Source organism: Lactuca saligna, chromosome 9 (assembly GCF_052625555.1).
Source record: "Lactuca saligna cultivar CGN05327 chromosome 9, ASM5262555v1, whole genome shotgun sequence".
Lineage (NCBI taxonomy): Eukaryota > Viridiplantae > Streptophyta > Magnoliopsida > Asterales > Asteraceae > Lactuca > Lactuca saligna.
The window spans coordinates 189,868,881-189,882,189 of record NC_136425.1 but is presented as its reverse complement, the minus strand read 5'-3'; the positions used below and the strand labels follow the sequence as shown (position 1 = coordinate 189,882,189).

The following is a 13,309-nucleotide window of genomic DNA, read 5'->3' as shown; positions in this document are numbered from 1 at the left end:
AGAAATGAACTATTAATTTATTTATGTTATTGATTGATCTAAAAAACGTTAGGCACTTTCTTTTCTTCTATAGGGAAAGGGAAAATGATTAAAAGCTTATGTTTTTATAATTTTGTCAATAAAGAAAAGTTGCCGGTTTGTTTCTTTCCAAATGAAGGAAAAAAAAAAAAAAAAAAAACTTATGATATCACAAATCCGTCATAATATTTGATAATGGTAAGAAATTAAAAATATGAGACATTTTTCTATCATAAAACGTTTTAAAATCTTTTCTTTTTATTTCTTTTCCATTCTCTATCCTTTTGTCAAAAAAATAAATTGAGGATGATGTGTAAGATTTAGAATATGTTTAGCAAAATTAGGTGATACCAATTTGATATCGGATGGTGATAGTCAGTAGTTGAAGCGGAAAGCTATAACTTTTACTTCAGCAAAAAATTTCACATTTTAAAAGTGCAAAATTACCTACAAAGTACAAACCAAAAACAAAAAGCTCCCAAAGTAGCTTTTAGAGTTTAATCTAAAAGTTCGTACTGTCAAACAAAACTTTTTTTTATTACGAGTTTTTTCTTAAAAACTAGAAACTCTCAAAAGTTGGTTGTCGAATATCCTTTTAATAAGCTCATACTTTCCCACGAAAGAAAAGACTTATTTCTAGTTAAAGATCTTAACGTGGATGTGCTCCCATTTTAAGTGAAAACTAAAGTTTCGTATTAATCTTTTAATCTGTTAAGTATTCCAATTTAGATGTATGTATATGATAAGGAAGGTGAAACTCGATCTAATTGGGGCATTCCATATATAAAGATGTAATTACAAATAATTATAATTCTATTCTAGTAATTTGAACATGATATAGTTAAATCTCAAACTGGATTTAAAATTTTAGAATAGCGAACGTGATAAACCTTTGGTGAGAATGTTGGCATATTGATTAGGGTTTGCTTGCCAATTGCTATATGTATACCAATTATGTATTATGTAGGTACATAATTGTTTACACGATAGCTTTTTTAAGTAGCATACTAGCAGATGTTTCATTTGATTTTGTAAATATGAGACCCCACATTATCCTAATATTGTAGTTTCACACTTTCAATAGGTGTGTCACCGTCCTTGTCTTGTAGTGTATTGCATAAAACCCAACAAAAATACGACCGATACGAATACGGATATTATAATATATTGTTCGGGTGGGTGGTTTCATAAGCTTACATGTCATCACCATAATCAAGCAAAAGAGCAACGCATTCTTTCTCTCCATAAGCATAGTAGCATATTGCAAGGGAGTGTCATTATTATCTAAAGCATCAACTTTGGCTCCGGCTTCACGGAGAACTTTTACACATTTCACCTACACAAATATATAAATATATAAATCTATAAGCAATAAAGAATTAAGTAATTTAATTGAAGGAAGATACTAACAATCTTACTTCCCCAAAACCACATGCAAAATGCAAGGCTCTCCTTCCTTATGAATCTTCCTCCTCCTTGTATGCCCCATATTTTAGGCGATCTTTGATATGTATCATTGAGAAAGAAGTTGGTTGATGGCTAACTAGGAAAGGAAAAATGGATTTTCAATGCTACCCTTAAATATTCGGGTAGCCTAGCAAAGGAAAAAGGGGCAATAGGAATCGAACTCATGACATCATATTCACAGGGCTTTTCAATGCTACCCTTAAATATTCGGGTAGCCTAATAAAGGAAAAAGGGGCAATAGGAATCGAACTTGTGACATCATACCCACAAGGCAACATCATTACCACTATGCTAGAAGTTTTTTTTTTGTGTTTTATTTGCTCAAACGTTTATTATAAAGTAAAGTAAATTACTGAAATCGTCCCTATGGTTTGGTCAAAATTGCACGTTTAGTCCCTAACTTTTTTGTTTGCACTCGGATCGTCTCTGTGGTTTATTTTGTTGCGTTTTTTGTCATTTACATACATAAAGTTAGGAACCAAACGTGCAATTTTGACTAAACAATAGGGACAAAAAACGCAACAAAATCAAATCATAGGGACCATCCGAGTGCAAAAAAAATATTGGGGACCAAACATGCAATTTTGATCAAACCATAGGGATGATTTCAGTAATTCCCTCTATAATGTATAATGCTGATTAATATTAATATTAATATTAATAATAACTTGAAACTATCCGTTTGATAGTTACTGACTGAAAAAATATTGACTGAGAAATGTTTGTATAATTAAGAAATTTTAACTGAAATCATGCTGTTTGATTACACATCTTGTACTCACTAATACAAAATGATCATTTTACCTTAGTGCTCTATACGTTTATAATAATAATAATAATAATAATAATAATAATAATAATAATAATGTTGTTGTTATTATTATTATTATAAATGTAGAGAGAACTAGGGTAAAATGATCATTTTGTATTAATCAGCACAAGAGGTTTAATCAAACAGCATGATTTTAGTTAGAATTTCTTAATTATACAGACATTTCTTAGTCAACATTTTTTCAGTTAGCAACTATCAAACGGATAGTTTCAAGTTTTGATATTGGTATAGAATACAAAAATGCACCAAGTACTTTCATCATTTTGTTAACTTAGCCCCTTAACTATTTTCTTTAATCATTAAACCATCATTTTTACACCAATTATGATTATTATTATTATTATTTTCTAATTTCTTGTTTTTTCATAGTTTATGTCATACATTCTTACTCACACAAGGATATACGAAAAAAGTAAAATAAACTCATTTGTGCTAATACGATGTCACTGATGTTGATATTGATGTGTCATGTCAAGCCTGTGGCGAACTTATATGGTGTCCGGGAGGTCCCGGGTCGGGCCACCACTCCGATTTTGACCGTTAGTGTAAAAAAAATGTTTTTTATTAGGTGCAACGTCTTGAAATATAAGTGTCACTACTATTCTAGATTTGATCGAAATTTTTTTTTTTTTTTTGTGTCACCACTACTCAAAATCTATGCATCCGCCACTGCGCCAAGCCCTTGAACGCATTGCACGATCATTTAATGACATCAACTTTCGATCTCTTACGTGTCATGTTTGACGTTTGCGCGCATCACGCTCCTTGTCTATATTTTAACTATAACAACATACTCTCACTCATCACGTATTCAAAGTACATTACCCTCAACACTTAGATTATTTTCGACAACTTACTAACACCATTCACGTTGGTAATGTGTCACATAGCACCTCAATTGTCCTATCAACAAGTTATATCTCTCGTAATAATATCTGATATGGAAACATGTGTCACACAAACACATAGAACTTTATAATGAAAACCTAAAATCTCAGAAGTAGAATGGGGAGAAGAAGATGGAGACGATGAAGATAAAGAAATAGCGTTCTCAAAACATGCAAATGTAACACCTATACTTTTTGTATAATAAAATACAATGGTTCTGAAAACATTATTTTATAAACTTTGAGTAAGGTTTACAACACGGTCCAACAAAAACCTAAAACAATTTACTTGTTATTTTAAAAATAATTTATAAGGTGTACAACTTTCAACCATACTAAATCAGTGAATTTACTTCAAAAGCCCACTGCCAACAATGCAATCACAAATCTTTTAGCACTCCATATCTAAGTCTAGAATACATGGCATTTAAAAGAATATACGTAAGACGGTAATGTCTCATGAGCTACATGGGTTAGACACAAAACCATTATCAATCATTTGAACAAAATTTTCATTTCCACATGTTTTATACGATTTAACATATGTTCACAAAGTGCATATTCATAAAGATAACTAACTCTTACGAGCCTTCTCGTATCATATATTCAGGTTTGCATAGCTATTTGGTTATAAACTTATCTAATCATTATTAAACATTTGATAAAACTCTTTCATTTCAGCTTACTTTATACAATGTAGTTTACATGTATATAATGCATGATTAAAATCAAAATAATCTTACGGGCCTTCCTGTATCACACTCACGTATTGACATACGATCCTTCGATTACATACCGATCTAAACCTTAGGGTAAATCAAAGAAATAACACCCTATCAATCCTTACCAAAATAGGAAGAACAAATCAGTCCATTGAAGTATCTCTCAACTTCTGCCTCGCAAAGGGATGTACAGCCGTTATCCTGTTATTGGGATATCGAAATTGTTCGAACACTATTTAATTATGCATTCGCATCCAATGTATCCAAATTCACTACTTTCCTCTTTGTGACTCAATTAGATGTAATTATCTTGTTCTATTTAGCAATCAATAAATACTAACTTGCATAATGTAAGCAATTTATCAATCAAGTATTTACATATCAAAATCTATAACATAAACTTATATCACTCTTTTATCTTTCAAAATCATGTATACTCAATAATACTCTTAATAAGAGTTTCCTTATTCAAAAATTTCATATTATTCAAATCCTTAAACTACTATTTTGAAAAGAGCTTACCGCTCCATCACTACTTTTTCGTTTCAAAAATGTTTCAAGTAATACATACTCTTTCAAAGAGTTCATTTGATCAAACCATTAAGCTAAAAATTACTCTAGAAGCATTTAATACTTAAAACTCAAGTTATGCTTTTATCTTTTAAAAAATCATTTGAGGATATGAAATATTCATTCTAAATCATCCAGAGTTAAAACTCACAATGTAACCTTGTATCCTATTGGGAAAAAGCCACATGTACTCACCTTGTTGGTTAGTGAAAACTATCACCCTTCTATTTCACTTGGTGCTTCTTCGTCAAATTTGCATTAAACAGACCCCCTTGCCAAAAACCTATTCAAATAACACATTAAAGTCTTAATATGACTCGTTCCATAAAGAGCATAATCCAATTCCATATCCAAAATGATCATGCACTTGATCACATAAATTTCATGTTACAACTTTTTGTCTAAAAATCAATTAAGTTCCACATATATATTCTCTACATGTCTTAATTCATTCGGACATTAACTTGATTTCACATATTTCATCAAATTTAGTTATAGTTGTTCATATGCTTAAATATGTGTAAGTTCAATATTTCATTAAAATCAATTGTACCCCACGAATAACTTGTTTATATGTCTTAATTTCTTAAGACATAAGCTCAATTTTTATTATATTACATATCACCTATTTAGGGTTTGAGCTCATCCATTTCCAATTCATTAAATTAACCACAGACTAGTGATAATAAGCTTAAAATCATGATCACAACACTTGAAACAACATCATACTAGCAATTCAAACGATTTGCAGCAATTACAAACAATTCCTCTAAGGTTCACCAGCTCAAGCTTGTTAGAGAAGATGCTTTGACCTTTTGATCCATTAAATAGAGGTTTGATTCTTGTTTTCCTTGAAATCACTTGATTAAATCTTCAATTCTTGGTGGAAAGAGTTCCAAAATTTGCTCTAAGAGGTTGTCCTATGAAATGGGAAAGATTGTGATAGTTTGGCTACAAATGAACAGTTATCCTCTTTTTTTTTTAAACATCATCCTGATTATACGATCACGTACATCATCGTGTAACTCTACATAGGCCCCAAACTGGTAATCTACTTCTTAAAATCTTCTTTTAGCATTTTGACATACTTACACAATCATGTAATCATTCCTTCCTTTTTAGGTACTCCGGGATGATTACATGACCATGTAAGGCCTTCACACGATCGTGTAATGCCCTCTGGTACTCACTTAGACAATGTAATTTATATTATATACTTCTACACCTCATAACTTCCTCATACGAACTTAGATTTTGATGAATTTAATATCCATCGAACGTATCAAAGTGAACTACAACTTTCTTATATAATTTCTATTGAAAAGTTATACATTTTTAGGTATACATGTTTCACATTAAAATACTTTATTATTACAATTTTTGGTACTACCTCTTTACATATTTATAGAAAATACAAGTTATAACACTAAGTTATTTTTTACGTCGCTAGTCTCTACCACAAGGACTTTATCGCTAGAGTCTCTAACACAAGGACTTTATGTGATATAATAGGGTGATTATAGTTTGACACAAGGACTTGTGATATAATAGGCCATAATTGTAACTTAAAATGGCATCAATAATTTTGTAGGATAGGCAAGGAGAAATTGACATCAATTGTTCAAGAAAAAACAACCATAAGGGCTAGTTGTGCAAAAAAAAACACCTAGAACTAGTCCAATCTGACAAACCACATGGATCGATGTAATTTATATAAAATACGTGTTATGTGTACAGATTGTAAGGGTTACAACTCACAACATAAAATAATAAGGTTTTATGATAAATCAGGACGTCCGACGCACAGTTTTATAATCCACATGTCGTGCCTAAATTTTGCTTAGACATAACACAATTACAACTTTTAACCAATTAAGTTAAAATTAATATTTTGTATGAATAAAATGGTTTTTATACAGAAACATGGATTAATTTTTAAATAAAAAACCAAAATAATTACTCGGAAGTTTGAAACCATGCTCTTGTAAGCCATCTAGGCTACAACGACTTGAAATGTGCCTTCCTATAAACTAATCTCTATCTAACCCTAATTTAATATCTGAAATCCACTACGGAAACCAAATGAGGCAGAATAAAAACATGAAACTTGACTGTTTTGTTATAATCATTCACTCTTTACAAAGGACAGACGATTGATTAAAGAGGTCAAACATGTGATTTGACTAAAAAAATTAGCACAAGACATGTAGCATAACAAGCTGGAATGAAAACCAAATCATTTCCATTACACTCACTAACCAACAACACCCTCAAAAGCTTACACTTAAAGAAACCCATCCTTTTCCAACAACTTCAATACATCGTTCTGGTTGTTCAGTTTTGCAACATCGATTGGCATCTTCCCGTCCATGTTTTGTAGCGTACTGCATAAAAACCCCACACAAATTAATTCAAAATACTATCACCTGTCAACTGTTAACTGTCATCTGTCAAATGTCAACTGTTAACTGAGTGGTTAATGAAATTACACGGCAGCACTGTTATCAAGCAAAAGAGCAACATAGTCTTTCCTTCCATAACCAGCAGCATACTGAAGGGCGGTGTTTTTATTCTTGTCTAAAGCATCAACTTTGGCTCCAACTTCAAGGAGAACTTGAGCACATTTCACCTGTAAGAAAAATATTTAAAAAAAAAATAGCCACCAAGATTAAAATTAAAATTAAAATTAATGTTTACACCTCTCCATATCCACATGCAAAATGCAATGTTGTCCTTCCTTCTGAATCTTCCTCATCCTTATATGCACCAGACTCTAAGGCCTTCTTCAAACCATATTTTAGAGAAAATTTAAATTAACAACACCATTTATCCCTTTAATTCTTTACTACAGTGATTAATTAAACCGTTATAAATTTCTTACTAATATTTTACTTTGCCCCTCATCAATTTTTTCTTTTTAAACAGGAAAAATGGGTTTTTGTAGTACCACCACATCACCAGTGCTAGCAGTCTGATGAACAAGACTCATCTTCATTTACTTATTCTTCTTCTTCTTCTTCTTCTTCACCTGCTCCTGAATTTCCACCAAAAGCTGTAGTAGGATCCCATGTGACTGGAAGGCCCATTGCTTCACCAAGTTTTACCAAAACATCTTTGTCATTCCAGTACCTAAAATCATACAAAAAGTTACATTTCTGCAACATTCTTTCATTTATTTACTTATTATGCAAAAGCAAGATTACTGACTTCATCATTGCAGTGGGCCCACCGGTTTCTATATCATCTAAAATATGTTTCAGTGAAGGATCTTCTTTGATACGTGCCATCCGTTCTTCAAGCTGATCCTTTTGAGCTGGATTAGATAAACTGTCAAGCATCTGAGACATTGATGGATCCTGCCAATTCCAAATACCACACAATATCATAAATCCTTTTGTAATTTTGTACCATATTATTTATTATATAAGAAACTAAACAAAATATCTGCATCAATGCAGATCCAAGGCGTTCAGCCATGTTCATGAATTGAGGGTTTTGCATAACTTGTTGCATGGTGGAATAGTATTGTTGTGTATCAAATTATAGGAGACCTCCTGCTTCACCTCCCTGAAAGGTCTTCTGGAGTTGCTCTGCCATTTGGTTGAATGATGGATCTTTTGCTATTTGTTCAACTAATTCCTTTACACTTGGATCCTGCATATATCAAGAAACACAAAAGAATATGCTAGTGGACAGCTATTGATGTAACTAGGTATTGTTTCTTTTTGACTTAATGGACTTAAAGGGAGTACATTAAGTAGACCAACCATAGATGAGAAGTCAAAAGGGTTTGCAGGAATTCCAGCTCCTGGCATAGATGGTATTGCAGGTGTTGTTCCAGATTTGGTATTTGAGGAGCTTGATTCAGAGGGAGTTTTCTTCACAGCTGGATCAGTCTTTTCTTCTGAATACATTAAAGATATATATGTAAGGATTTAAAGACTTCTTTCTCTTTTCATTATAGGTACTTGAGGTATAAACATTTCAAATCAAGATCAAAGTCAATAGATGAAGACCATCAATGGTTTATTGTGTTACTTCAAAATCATTACAAAAAAACGTTCTTTACTGTTAAGGCTTGAGGTTGATGGACCAAATTATGTGTCACAAAATACAATCAAATAATATTATCTGATCAATATCTATTTTCAAAGAAAAACCTTAGTTCCATCTTCGCGTTTAATTAAGTTGCTTACAATGAATAATCAGTCTCTATTTTTATTAAGTTGCTTACAATGAACAGTGTAATTCTGTAATTCAACTACAAAAGAGCTGATCAACTTAATAAGAAGCTTAAATTGAACCACCTTTAATCTTCTATCAATCATCATCTTATAGCAATCTAACAATTTGAAGTTGATCTAGTAATATCCACGTAAAATCAAAGCGCTATAGTAAAACTAAAAACACACCGGTGTTGGTCTTAGGCTTGACATCAGAAACCTTTTCGTTCACCTGCAAAAGAAAAAAAAAACAATATAAAATCATCAACAAACTTTTGCACAAATACAAGTCGATTCAAGTTAAAAGGCTCCATAAAACCGAAACAACCAAAATAATACAGAAAAGAGAGAACGAATCCATTCAAAATTTTACAAAGTTTACAGCTACAGTGAATCAAACTGTGACGTCACTGAACAAAAGTACAATTAACCAGATTCAAAAGAAAAACTAAACAAATTGAGCTCAAAACTGAATCACTTTACCTCCGACATGACGAGATTGCGAGGATAATCCTCTGTTATCGGGTGGGGAAACAAACTCAGATGATGAAGTGGAGTCGACAAAAAAGGCAGAGAGGAACACGAAACTGTGGGCCACTACAATCCTCGAGTATTTGACAAAATGAACGGCCTACGTACGGCTATGCCTGTTTGCTTCAGGATTTCGTCGGCCCAATCTCTTTTGGGCCCATCCTATTTTTTCTCATAGACCAATAAACAGGCCCAATAAGGCAAAAGCCAATAGCTAATTCACCAATTTTGGTTCACATTAGACAAGTTGGGTTGGAATAGGCATGCACAAACCGCTTTTTTTTATCAACTGGACTGGTTCGGAAAACCGGTTCTGGTCAACGTAGTCAAAACCGGTTCACCCGGAAACCGGTTCGGTTCCAAACTGGTCCAGTCCCCAAAAAATCCGAACATATGTAAACCGGTTCGGTTTTATCAAAACCGGTTCAACAACGGGTTCAAAAACCGGTTCAAAAACGATTCGGTGCATATAAGGGTTTTTTTTTGGGCTAATAAGTGTAAAATAGGAATGGTTTTCTTTTGTTTAGATAATATTGCTTTTGATCGGGAATTGGGAAGGCATAAAGCCTTATGGTAACACACACATATTACACATACACGTCCATATATATGCCAAAAGGTTTTTTTCTTTTTTTTTTTCTTGTTTAATAATATACATATCCTTTGATATATAACTTTTTTTTTTGTTTTAAATTTGATTTTGGGTATATGTACAAAAACATAATTTGTGTACAAAATTGCTCAACTTGAATCAACACATTTTTTGGAGCAATTTTCAACCTTTTTTCATTTTTTTATATAGGAAATACATAATACAACTTCAAGGATAAAAACACAAAACATCCAAATTGTCAAACTAATACATCTTCAAATATAAAGCATTGTTGTCTTCGTACTCTTCATTCCAAGTCCGCAGTCATTGTATTTATTCGTCATCTGTCATATCGTTGCGTAATTCTCTTTCATACTCGATCTCTTCTAGGGTGAGTGGCACCGACATTCCCATCGCTACTTCTTCCTCATGTACTCATGCTTCGACATGCAATGATGTGTCTTCTAGTACTTCAACGTCTTGTATCCGTTCCACGCTATCAAGGTAGCATTTCAAGCAAATGCACACTTCCACCGACAAAGGGGTTAGTTTTGTTCTTCTTGATGATATTACACTGCCGCTAACAGAAAAATCTGATTCCGAAGCTACTGTAGAAGCTTGGGAGCTTATTAGATCACGAGTCATAGCGGCTAGAATTGAAAATTGCGTTTCCTTTCCTTTCCACCAAGCCAAAATATCAAAAATTTCAAACTCTTGAATACTCATTTGAGATAAGAAATCGGAACCAATGTACCTTCCAAGCTTGCTACTAGGGGTGTTAGACCGAGCTCGTTTGGAATTTTCATTCCTCAAAGTATTATAAAGCCTAACTGTTTCGTTATTTTGGTGAGAATTGGATCTGGATGCCCCCTTATTTTGCATCATGTCATGAATGTTTGTTGAACCATATGTTGTTAAATAAACTTCAAACAAATTTTGAAAAACTTTGTTAAATTTTGAAACTTCCTTTGATGCATAATCCATGTCATCATCCAATAAACTTAAATTGTAACAAATATTTTCAATTAAAGTCTCAACCCCCCAACATTTAGAGTCGGATTCAAAGCGGCGGAACAAGTAATAATGGGAGACATTTCTTAAAAATATTTTTTTCTAACTTTGCTTTCATCGGTTTCATCATATTAGCAAACATTGTGCTCCTCATTTCAAACACATTTATTTTCGCACACATTAAAAAATTTTGGTTTAAAACTAAACAACTTGTAGGATAATAAACCCCCGATAAAAAAGTAGTTGTTTTTTTAAAAATATCAAGCATGTCTGTGACAAGTTTGATAGTATCCCAACTTGATTCCGGATAAGCCGTAACCTTATTACGGCCCGCAAGGTTGTCATGTAATATTTTTAAAGTATCTTTTTAACGTAAGACACATTCAAACATTTTGCAAGTGGAGTTTCATCGGTTATTATTTTCCCAATTCGGACCTAAAAAGAGGGCATTCTCATCGACAGAAAATTGCATATAATTATGATATCGAGCGTTCCTAGAAATAAAAATATCTTTTAGCATGTCTTTGAAACCATCCTTTATAGTTTCAATTCTAGTTAGTCCATCTTGCACAACCAAATTAATGATATGTGCAACACATCGACTATGAAAAAAAACACAAACGCAAATTGGTTTATATTTTAGTTTAAGTTGTCCAACCGTGACGGTGTTGTTTGAAGCATTATCAAAAGATATAGAAAAAATCTTTCCTTCAAGTATATAATTTTTTATCACACAATCTAAAATTTTAAATAAATTTCTACCGGTGTACGAGTACCCAAACAATTCGAACGTAATCATCGCTTCATCATTACCTAATTAGTTGGATTAATCCAATGAGCGGTAACACAAAGGCACGCATCCGGTGAACCGTGAGGAGTCGTCCAAACATCACAAGTTAAATTCACACCGGTTTCTAAAGATTGAAATCCTAAAATCAATTCATTTTTTGCAAGTTTCCACATTTCAATACAATCACGTCTAATAGAAGTACAACTCACATGGTAATATCGTGGTTGGAGAGTATCTTGGATGAGTGAAGTCAATCTTTTGTTGTCGAAGTGGTCAAAAGGCAAGCATTCTTGAATCACGAACTTCGCTATCTTATCCCGAACTTTAGCCAAATCATAACTCCACAGTGTTGCATCATTTTCCATTGTTGTTTGATTATGTCCCGACCCAAATTTCACTGCGGGCCATTTTTTGGTCATATGAGTTTTCAATGTCGAGTTCTCATATTCATTAAAAACAAACACCACATTTCTTGCATCGCGCTCTTTTTGTACCGTTCGACATTACACACAAATCATAGTTGCACCAAATAGCCGGATTTCTATTTGTTTCTTTGATGCTAACAACTGTAAGATTGTTTGATGAATCTCCAACACCAACGGAAGTCGAACCCATTGTTTGAATTAAGAGCGCTTTTTGAACTAAGAGAGGTTTTTTGAGGTTTGGTTAAGGTAAAATTGAGACTTAAACATCTAATATATATATATATATATATATATATATATATATATATACACACACTATAAGGAATGGTTAATATGGTCAAAAGGGAGCCAAAATCGGGTCTTTAACAGCCTAAAATGGCTATATAGCCGTTCGGAATAGACAAAAAAACGATAATACTCGAAAACTGGTTCTCCAACGGTAATAAGCGCAAACCGGTTCAGAAAAAACCGGTTCCAAACCGGTCTCAAGGGTACAAAGTGCGAGTTGGTCCAATCTGGTGGTTCGGTTCAGCATTGATTCGGTTCTTATGTGAACCGGTTCAGGGCTAAACCGGTTTTCGGTTCAGCGACCAGTTTGGTTCCTGAACCGTTTTTTTAGCAGACGCCTAGGTTGGATAATCACGAACTCTAAATAATGTTTTTTCTAACCTAGAACATCACTGTGAATACAATTCCGGCTTCGTAAGGAATTGTTATAATACGTCCAACGCTCTCTATCAAGTTAAGCTAATTAAGGGTTGGTGCATCATATATTTTTGGAAAAATAGTGAATGTTTTTTGTTTGTTCCTGTGAACGGTTCAACCATGTATAAAAAAATATTAACGATAAATAGTTATGAGGTAACCTATTTGGATATATTTAAGAGTTTGGAGATTCTACCTATAGAGTATTTGTATGATGTTTGAAACGAATGATATGAAGGCAATAAAACGACAAGACATCCTTGACAAAAAGTTGGTTGGAAAAATAACCAAACTCCAAAGAATTCTTGGATTCAAAATTCAATCCTTGTTATTATATTGTAATTGTTTTGGTTTTTCCATGTAGCTATTTGTTTTGTCTTCGAAGTGATAATTTAGCGTTGTCTTCTTAATTTGTGACCATAATGATAGATACAACAGAACCAATGTGTTGTTCATCAGGCATGATAAATTGAATAATAATGGAAAATGATAAAATATGACAAAGTAAATACCAAAGAGAGAGCAAAAATGAAAAT

General features: G+C 32.8%; 1 pseudogene across 1 annotated transcript; it reads right to left on the bottom strand.

Annotated features, from left to right (window-relative positions):
- Positions 1 to 6,589: 6,589 nt before the first annotated feature.
- Positions 6,590 to 9,322, bottom strand: LOC145015289 (ankyrin repeat domain-containing protein 2B-like; annotated as a pseudogene). Its single transcript, XR_013665817.1, has 9 exons — positions 9,203 to 9,322; positions 8,909 to 8,951; positions 8,249 to 8,400; positions 7,929 to 8,150; positions 7,704 to 7,852; positions 7,446 to 7,625; positions 7,196 to 7,290; positions 6,986 to 7,125; positions 6,590 to 6,880 (listed from the first exon to the last, which is right to left on the bottom strand). The product of XR_013665817.1 is annotated as an ankyrin repeat domain-containing protein 2B-like (transcript).
- Positions 9,323 to 13,309: the final 3,987 nt, after the last annotated feature.